The following is a 10,880-nucleotide window of genomic DNA, read 5'->3' as shown; positions in this document are numbered from 1 at the left end:
TTTGGCCCTGCCGTGGCCGAACGGTAGGGTACTGGGTTACTACGCCGGGTTCGATTCCGGCCGGGGTCATTTGCAGATCCTTCCCTGTCTCTCTCCCCCCACTCATTTCCTGTCTTTCCTCCGCTGTCCTGTCAAAAATAAAGGTATAACAGTACAGAGAGAGCATTTGTTGAGCTCAGCACCAAGACCACACTTTGTGTTTGGGACATTGTACAGTTCCATATTGAACAAAATGTACAGATTTATTGAAACGATTTGGAAATTTGCATGGAAAAGGCTGGTGTGTTTAACCCACATTCCACACAGCCAAGTGTCACGCCGCTGCTGGCTCATCAGTAAACCTCAGGCATCCCTGAAGTACTCATTGTATCACCAGCATGGAAGTACTCAAGAGAGCACACAGCGTTATCTCTTACCACCCCTACCAAGACGAGTCTTGCATGGGAAGTGCAGTAACACTGGACATGCAATCTCAATGTCTGATTGGGCCCATAAGAAGAGCCGTTAGAGAGCATTTGATGAACTTAGCACCAAGACCGCAATTTGTGTCTGTATCATCCCTGGCTGCCATGTCCAGCTGGTGTCCTTACGTTTCAGCCAAAGTCATTGCCTTCTCCCTTCAACTGCTTCCAACAGTGCCTTGATGAATTGGATGAACTTCATTTCCTTGCACCATTATTAATTCAAATGTAACTAAAAAGTTACATTCACGCCGCTGTTGTCTCGACAACTCGAACAAGGAGCAAGAGTGACAGTAGTGGCTTTGTTTATGCTGTAACACTGGGATAGTGGTAGAATCAAGTCGTAGTCTGTTTCATTTCCTCAGAGTACCGACTGAGATGTAAGAACATTGGTTAGAGCACCGTTTATTAACATTTATTAAAGAAATGTGGTAGAACTCAATCTCAGTCTGATGAAATAAACACACCTACCCTACACCTCAGCTAATGAGTATCCGTGAATCGACTCGTCCCAAGCCCAGCACACACGAACACACGCACACGCACACTCACACGCACACACTCTCTCTCTCTCTCTCTCTCTCTCTCTCTCTCTCTCTCTCTCTCTCTCCATTCCTTCACACACAATCCCATAATTGGTCTTGCACTTTCAGTCATTCATCTACGGTAGCGTCTTAACACATGCAGTTCCACCAGTGGAATAGGCCTACTATTATAGTCGCTTCAAAAGTGTTACTACCATAGTACTACATCACTATGGCAATGCACAGGGCCTATAATAATACAGTACAAATTGGTCACTGCCATTCTGGTAACAGCTTATTACCGCAGGGGCCATGTCTTACTGGGTTAAAATGAATTTGGTTGATGTGCACATAATTAACCCATTTTAGCCTAAGGCACTTGCAAAATACACCTACTAGATGCCTAAGCCCTTATACCCCTCGTTCAGCTCTAACATGTCCACATTTTACTAAAAATTCTGAAGTGTCATGACCCTGAATGCTGTATGTGTGATGTTCCAAGTGCAGCATCAGGCTTAAATGGGTTAATTTACTTTACTAACCGACTTAGTGTGTTCCACCTTGTCTCTTTCTCTTGTGACCTCCTCTTCAACACACGCATGCATGCACACACACACACACACACACACACACACACACACACACACACACACACACACACACACACACACACACACACACACACACACACACACACACACACACACACACACACACACCTAAAGAGAAACTGTCAAGTTATGTCTTGCTGTTTGTTTATACAGCATAGTAAAAATGGTGAATTATGCAACTGTGAGATTGGTTGAAAATGTAACCAATATGGAAGTCGGACACATTAGATCATCAAATTGGTTACAACAGCTCAAACGAATGATTTTGTCAATCACTGAAGATTGACCTTTGACTGACAAAGATTAGTCAAATTGGTTAATACACATTACAAGTTAGCCAATCAAAAGCCAAAATTTGTTAGGCTGTTAACTAAATTAGACTGAACGTTTTACTCAAGTCTAATAGGTTAATCTGACTAATAGGTAATTTGTACACAAACAGTATTAAATGATGCAACTACTAGATACAATTTCCTGGTTAAGTCAACTAACTGTTGGGGCAGCTTAGGGCATTGGACTGATTGCTGGTTCCAGGTTCAAACCCTACCCTTATCAATACCTTCCTCCCTCCATGGTTGAAGTGCCCTTAACCCCTTAAAACACGGCTTTTTACGGTACATTTGCCTGAGTTGTGTCATAGTATCATAGTGCTATTGCAATGATTATTACAGCGTGCCACTGGAGTTACGACGTGCATTAAGGGGCTACGCAAGGCACCTATCTCCACACTGCTCCAGGGCCTGTAGCCAATACCCTGATATATCTGAGTCACTTTGGATAAATGTGTCAGCTTGTAATGTAATGTAATTCATCTGTTTTTAGTGTTGTTTTAGTGTGCCTTTCACAATACAATAATTGGGTTGCTTTTCAAAACATGTAGTCTGGGCAATTTAATGTTGGTTCATCAGAGAATTAAGGTTAGTTCAGTTGAGTTCAAATTGACACTAATCAACTTAACTAACTTACTTATTGTGCTTCTCCCTGCCTCTCTTCCTGCTGTCTCTGTAAAAGCACATGCGCGCACGCACGCACGCACGCACGCACGCACGCACGCACACACACACACACACACACACACACACACACACACACACACACACACACACACACACACACACACACAATTTTGTCTCTTTTGTAGCCAATCTATACAAGGCCAAGGGCCGCTGTTGGCGCCCTTAGTGCGGCCAGTGTGTTTGGACGGTACTTTTTACAGTAAGGTGTTGTGTCCCATATCCAATTGTGTCCCATATCCCATAATTGGTGTTGTTCTTTCCAAACATTTGATCAGGCTAAATTGGTTGGTTCAGCAGAGTTCAAGTTCACACTAATTCCTTAACTGAATTACCAATTGTCCCTGTTTCTTGTCCTCCTGGTTCCTCCTGCAAAGCATGTACGCACGTACGCACGCACGCTCACAGTCACACACACACCCACACACAGTTTATTTCTTCAGTTTTTATCTCACAGTTTTATTTGGATTGACAGATAGAAGTTTATCATAGCACAAGCCAGATTTCATAGGAGTTTTTTCAAACCCACATCATCTGCACATGCCATGCCCTTCATTCATTCACACACAATCCCATGATTAGTCATGTACTTTTAGTCATTTATCTAAGACAGCCTCTAAACATTAGCTGTTCCATCAGTGGAACTCGATAATAGTGTTAGGAGTGGTTTCAGAGATAGGGGTAAGGATTTGTATGTTTATGCTTTTTTTGTCTCTGAACATGATGAATATGTACAGTAGCCTATTTGTGATTATGTGTATGGTAATATTTAAAGAGAACAAATGTCTTGGTTGTGTGTCATCAGACAGGAATTTCACTCTAAATGGTTAATCTGACTAATAGGTTATTTGGACACAGTATTACCTGATGCGATTGGTTAAAATTGCTAATTAAACTGTTGGGGTAGCCATGCTGTAATGGTTAGGGCAATGGACTGTAGATCACAGAGTTTCAGGTTCGATCCTCACCTTTGCCAATCATTTCCTCCCTCCATGGCTGAAGTGCCCTTGAGCAAGAAACCTAACCCCAGATTTGCTCCAGGGACTGTAGCCAATACCCTGTAATGTAATTCGCTTTGGATAAATGTGTTAGCTTGTAATGTGACGTACTGTAACTAATCTGGCTAACTGCTGTTTTAGTGTGGTTTTAGCCTAACAATCTTATAATTGGTGTGTGTTCTAAACATGTACCTAAAAGGTTGCTTCATAAGATAATTAAGGTTGTTCTGCTTGAGATCAGCTTATTCAGACACTAATCAACTTAACTAACTTACTTCTTGTGCTTCTCCCTTTCTCTTCCTCCTGTCTCTTTAAAAGCATACGCACACGCACTAAACACATATAGGCTACCCTGATTCATATGCTGCATGGTAGCCCTTGTTTTGTCCAGACTTGGATCCCATTTCCACATGCGCCAGAGGAGTGGGGTTGAACTCGCCACTGATTGCACCTTACTGTGTACTGTGGCGCGCACACACACGCACACGCACGCGCACGCACGCACACACACACACACACACACACACACACACACACACACACACACACACACACACACACACACACACACACACACACACACACACACACACTGGTTTATAGGTTTAGCAGGACATTTTCAGCACACCTGAATTAGTCATTGTTGAAGAGGACCACCCTTTCACCTGGTGTTACAATATGAAAAAGTCATCAAAATGTGTTGTAACTCAGATATATCTAAGTTTTAAAAATCAGTCTGAAATACAATTTCCTAAATTTTTAAGGGTTAATTGTCACATGTTGAGGGACTATTTTTTACAGCAGCAGCAGAATTGTACTGTGCTGTAGTCAGCTGTAATGTAGCCTAACCAACTCACATCAACAGGGAATAGGCAAAGACTTGTAGTAGCTCCACTGCATTGTGATTGATGGATTAAAAACCAACATGGTCAATCATTGTGCATAATACCACAGTTGGTATACAAATACCAAGATGGGAACCAAAAAGTTTTCCCTACTTTCCACCGTAAGATCCTGAAAGAACGGAACTTCACCCAGCTGTCAAAAAGAAAGTCCGCTGCTGCTGCTGCTCAGATACTGTATAACTACAAGTGAGTTTATCAATAAAATCATTCCATCGATACCGACATTCATATTGACTGTCTAGCATAGTTAATTAATTTGCTTCTGGCTCTTTGTGGACTGTGTTTAACACCATTTTAATGAGAGGCTACCAAAAAGTTGCACTAGCCTAGCACCAACGACCTCTGAAATTTCAAGGACTGCTTGGAATATCAAAAATAGTATCTCCACAAGTCTACAAGACTCTGACTAAGGGACTGTACGTTATTTACCGGGGGGGGAGGGCTGGTGCGCTGGAAGTCCGGTCAAAAAAAAAAATCATGGCCCCCCCCTCCACCTCAATTTTTTTCCCCATGGCCCTCCCCCCATTTCAATTTTGTTTTCCCATGGCCCTCCCCCTACAGGTAAAAAATAATTATGTAAAACTGGTAGATGAACAACCATCATGAGAACAGCCAGAGTATAGCCTACATCAAGGGCGGTTGTCTGCACTAGGCCTAGTATGTGCTATCGATATCAGTGGATACCTAATCCGCTAGAATCTACCTCTGCGGCTGCATGGGATGCCTTTTAACTCCACTGTCACCAAGACAAATTGCCTTCACTATTTTTTACGTGTTAAGTAAAAATAATAATAATAATAATAATAATAGTAATAATAATAATAATAATAATAATAATAATAATGATAATAAAAACTTCCATTTCAATACCAATGTCCGAGTTGTTACTACTGTAAACTACAAAGTGGAGAGAGTTTCCCCAGCTTCAATATTTCCCTGCTCGACAAGCAGCGCCTTTCACAAGGTACGTTTTACATGTTCAGCACAATAGCGAAGCCAGGGACGCAGGAACTGGTTTTGACCAGGGGGTGATGTGAAAAAAAATCTGGTTTTTAGATGCAATTTCCTGCGTTCTAATCAATTTTAGGGTGAGGAATGGCGAATCACATCTGAATAACTTTTTCTTTAACATCTCACTTTGACATTATTAAGTTCTTCTTGCGGAAGTGAAACGCGCACCTGATGTGGAGGTGAGGGCGCGTTCACGAGCAAATCGCGCTGCCTTGACAGTTTGTCTCTTCAGCATGGGCAGTGTGCAATGTGTGAAATTAGAAGAAATGCTTTGACTAGGCTATGCGATGCACTCGTGAGAGGTGACCGGGCTTTCAAATAATTTAGATTTTCTTGCAATTGCGACTGTGGATCAGGTGCATCTCGATCAGGACCCCTGTCCTGTCTCCCAGACCGCGCATAAAAGCACGCACGCACACACACATAGCTCTACCTTCCCGAATGCAATTAGTTCTACACTCTGACGGCCAAAGAGTTCGGGATGTGATCGGAGCAAGAAGTAGGCTAAGCGCCAAAGCAGCTCGAGCCATTGCTGGCTATTGATACAGGCAGAGTGAGAAAGCCACCTTTAGTTTGCATTTAACGTAGGCCATTAAGACGCATTAATAGGTGGTGCTATGGTGGTCAAATCAGCAGCAAGAGGCAAAAGGAACAAATTGCCAAAACAGAACCAGTACAACATTCCAAAACATCCAACAATAGCACAGCCACACACCGCGGCAATTCAACTTTGACAACTGTGATGATAGACAAGCCAGGCACATCGGCTGTGCTCTCCTTCAGATTCACCCCATAGCCAACTCCGAGGCTAGGCTAGACTACTTCACCAGCAACAGGCAAGACCTAGCATACCAATACACGCTTCTACGAATCCAATCTCCACAGCAAGAAACAAAAGTACCTGACACGATGCACAACTTTGGTGACATTCCCTTCTCCCGTCACGCTTTAAATGTAGGCCTACATAATTCCTCGGTCCGTTTTTGTTCACCAAAGTGATGAGACTTCTCTTCACAACAAGTTAGCTCCTCCAATGGTTTCAAGACCTTATGATGCATGGCCAACACATCGCCGTTAATACCACTTTTATTACTACCTTGACACCACAAGCTAACAAAACAAACTCGCGTCACTGCACCGTTCTACCAAAGTACGTCTAGGCCTAGGTAGGCCTACTGTTCTTTCCGGTCTGGTTGGGGTCTAAAAGTTCTTTGAACACAAATGTAAAGCACACGGCGGTGCCAATAAATAAAATCATGACTTACCAGAGGCTGTGACCACCAGTTGACTACAACACCTCTCCAAAATTCCTCTGGAAATGCCCATCCAATTCGTTGTCAAAACTTCCCAAACTGTTTAGCTCATATAGTTCAACTCAGCTAGTTTGATATTTGCTCACGGGCATTTTCTATGATGCTCAATGTTCCTCCGTAGCACTAGCAATCCTACAGTGAAAGAGAGTCAGCGCGGGTATAGGCCTACAGTAGCTGCACCTGATAGTTTTTTGACTACAGATACACGCTTCAGTGCTATATGCACCGGGACCGTGCATCGCAAAGCGATGTGTTTCAGAGCATGTTTTATTATTGTTTAAAAAAATAAATAAAAATAAAATAAAATAAATTCGTTTTTTTCCCATGGCCCTCCCCCTAACTCCGATTTTTTTTGCCATGGCCCTCCCCTCCACCTCATTTTTTTTCATCATGGCCCTCCCCCCCTACGCACCAGCCCTCCCCCCCCCGGTAAATTACGAACAGTCCCTAACTGGAAATAGGGTCATATGTCAAAAATGCCTTTAAGGGATCACTTAACGGTTGGTTCATCAGAGAATTAAGGTTCAGTTGAGTTCAAATTGACACTAATCAACTTAACTAACTTACTTGTTGTGCTCCTTCCTGTCTCTCGTCCTGCTGTCTCTGTAAAAGTGTGCACACACACACAACTTGATTCATTATGCTGTCCCACACACACACACACACACACACACACACACAACCTCAATAAGAAATTATTGGTAACACTTTCTATGAAGCCCATATCTATAGCGCATTATGAGCGCATTTATAATAACTTTTCATGTGCATCATAATTAATCATAGTGCATTATGACAGTTATAATGTATTATAAGCCCCTTCACTGCGTGTAGTTTATAACCATTCACAAGCACTCAAGACACCCAAAGATGTATAATGCATTATAAGCTAGATTTATAGTTATTCATGACTGTTTATGTACTCCATCATGAAGCATTATGAGTGTAGTCATAATGCACTATGATTATGATGTGCATTTTAATTTGTTATTTGCTAGTGATGCTATTGAAAGTCGCTTTGGTTATAAAGTGTGTGCCAAATGCAATAATGTAATGTGCTCATAATGCGCTATAGATATGGGCTTCATAGAAAGTGTTACCAAATTATTTTCTTTTCATACACACGCCATCTCCTTCTCTGTGCGGCACATGAACTTCAGTCACACACAATCCCACAATTGGTGTTGTACTTTTAGTCATTTAGTCATTTAGCTAAAATAACGTTGGTTTGGCAGAAATCAGGTTCACACTAATTTACTCACTTTACCAATTAATTTACTAACTGACTTACTAACTACTTAGCAATTAACTTACTTTACTTACTTTACTTAACTTAAAGTGCTCCTACCTGCCTCTATTCCTCCTGTCTCTTCTGCACGGCCTGGCTCAAAACCATGACAAAACAGGGACAGACGAGAGGGGTAGCCATTCACAATAATTTATTGAGCCAACAGATTTACCAAGCCATGCTGAAAGAAATAGAAAGACAGAACTGTCTCAGCCAACGACAGGCCCACTTCAACTTCTCGACAAAATTGTTGCTAACTAAGTTAGCAGCTTACTTGGTTGCAATGCAAATTCCCATTGGGGAACCAAGTCAATCGGCAGGCCTGTAAATGCACACACCATGACCCACACTCAGTGTTGCACATGCATGCACGCACATACACAGATGCATGCACACCAGGGGTGTAAAGTATACCCCCGCACCCCCCGCGGGGCAGGGGGCCCCACATGAGCCCTTGACTTGAAGAAATGGGCCCTCTCCACATAATATTAGGCCCTCTTTTTTCGTACTGGGGCCCATTCTTGGTAGCTTGCAGGAGGCCCTAAAGTACTTGCATTACACCAGTGACGCACAAACACACAATTGGTATTTAACTAACCAAACATGTAGTCTGGTTTTAGCCCTGGCCTTCAGTCACACATAATCCTGTAATTGGTCTCCTTTCCACACATGTAGGCCTGGTCTGGCTATTTAAGATTGGTTTGTTAAAGAATTAAGGGTTGGTTGAGTTCGAATTTACACTAATTAACTTAACTAGCTTACTTAATTGTGCTTCTTTGTGCTTACTTCTTGTGTTGTCCTTGTCTCTCTTCCTCCTGACTCTGTCAAAGTATGTGTGCATGCGCACACCCACACACAACCTGATTCGTTATTCTCCCTTGTTATGCCCATATTTGGATCCCATTTTCACATGTGCCAGTGGAGGACCAGTGTTTAACTCTCCTCTCATTGCACCTTAGCTTCAACTTTTCTGTGTCACACACGCACACGCACACACTCACACAAATCCTCACACAGATTTTCATACACACACCATTTCCCACACTCAGTGTTGCCTTTCAGTCACACACAATCCCATAACTGATGTTGCACTTTCCAAATATTTAGTCATTTAGGTAAGTTAAGGTTGGTACGACAGAGATCAGGATCACACTGATTAACTTACTTTTACTAACCTACTTTTAGGCGAATCTTGTAAACACGTTTGTGCGCAATGCTGCGCATGCGCCAAAATGCTGGGCGGCAAAAAGAGCTGAGATAACAGCATTCTCTATTCGGGTACAATGCGAAATTCCTGGCATGAAACCTCTCATCTTGGCCGAAACGTGTTATACAACATAGGCCTATTGGCTATGGTGGGTTATGGTCTCAATTTATTTAGCTAATTGAAGATTTGGCCTGGTATGAAATGCTCTTAAAACAGTGTGCCACTGAATGTCTTTATCCAGACTATTTTCAGACAATGAGACATTGCATCAACTGAAACAAAACAGTTTTGTTTCCGAAAGTCCGCTGTGTAGTTGGTCACATAAATACACAGTATAATCGTTTTTCATGTCACAAAAGCACCCAGATAAGCCTCATGACTCATTAAACTGTGCAATGAAATCAAGTTCCACACAACACCCGGGATAAGGCTATCATTATGGTCACCAGCTGCAAGCCCAAACATCGCAATTTGCTAAGCTGATTTTCATTTTATTGTATAGATAGCTGTTTGCATACCGATGGCACACCAAAATGTGATAGGTTGCAATATCACTAACGTGGACAAAATACCTCAAGGGAAAACGTGCAGAGCACAATGCATAGCTCTAGGAAACTAGCTCTTTTGTCAGCTTGCTAGCTAACGTCAAGATCAGATTCCAGTGTATTCCTCTTGTCATAAAAGTGAGTTGTTACACCAAACAGATGAACAGTTTACTGTAGGCTACTCTAGGTTGATTAAACCATTGTGAATAATGGTCTTTACTTTGTAGTGTTGACGTGATGTACCGTGAGTGTGTATGCAACTCGGAGCCAGCTAGCTTTCTGATTGGCTACTAGTCTTTTCCCATGATATTTCAGACGTTTTAAAATAGGATGGAGATAATAATTATACCGGGTGTGATGTGGAACTAGATTTCATTGCACAGTTCTTTAATAAGTTATGAGGCTTACCTTCTGGGTGTGTTTGTAGTGTATTCACAACACAAGGTGAAGTGACCAAGCTCTGTCTTGCCACACAAAACATGAAAAATGTAAACAGTGACGTCCTTATTGGAGATGTCTCCTTATTGGAGAATCCTTGTGTTATGTCAGTGTCTACACTTTTCACGTTCCATCTGAATATGAGTGGCAAAAAACAGTATGGTCAGTTCACCTTGTTAAGTGCATGCACTACAAAAGCACCCAGAAGATAATTTAAGGAATAGTCCACTGTGTTTCGCTGCACTGTAACGAAAGCTGTAGTAACACATTCGGAGCACTTTGAGTTCAGTGCATTGATATCTTCCCTCCTAGTTCCCCCTTTCCCCTCCCCCTCTCCTTTCGTGCGAGAGGACTAGCAGTGAAGATATCAATTACTACACCTTACTTATAAAACTCCAGGTTTCATTTGGTGCCACTACTTTTGGATTGGTTAACTAGTTATGCAAGGTTGTTTAAATAGGGAACACGTGGATCAATTTTGTCCCTTCTAATTTAAAGCACCCAATGCTCCCAAGGCAAAGCTGACTCAAGTTAATGCTAACGAATTGGTGCTGCGCGAGTTACTG

This window comes from Engraulis encrasicolus, chromosome 4 (assembly GCF_034702125.1).
Source record: "Engraulis encrasicolus isolate BLACKSEA-1 chromosome 4, IST_EnEncr_1.0, whole genome shotgun sequence".
In the NCBI taxonomy this organism is placed as follows: Eukaryota; Metazoa; Chordata; class Actinopteri; order Clupeiformes; family Engraulidae; genus Engraulis; species Engraulis encrasicolus.
Note: the sequence above shows the minus strand (reverse complement) of the source record.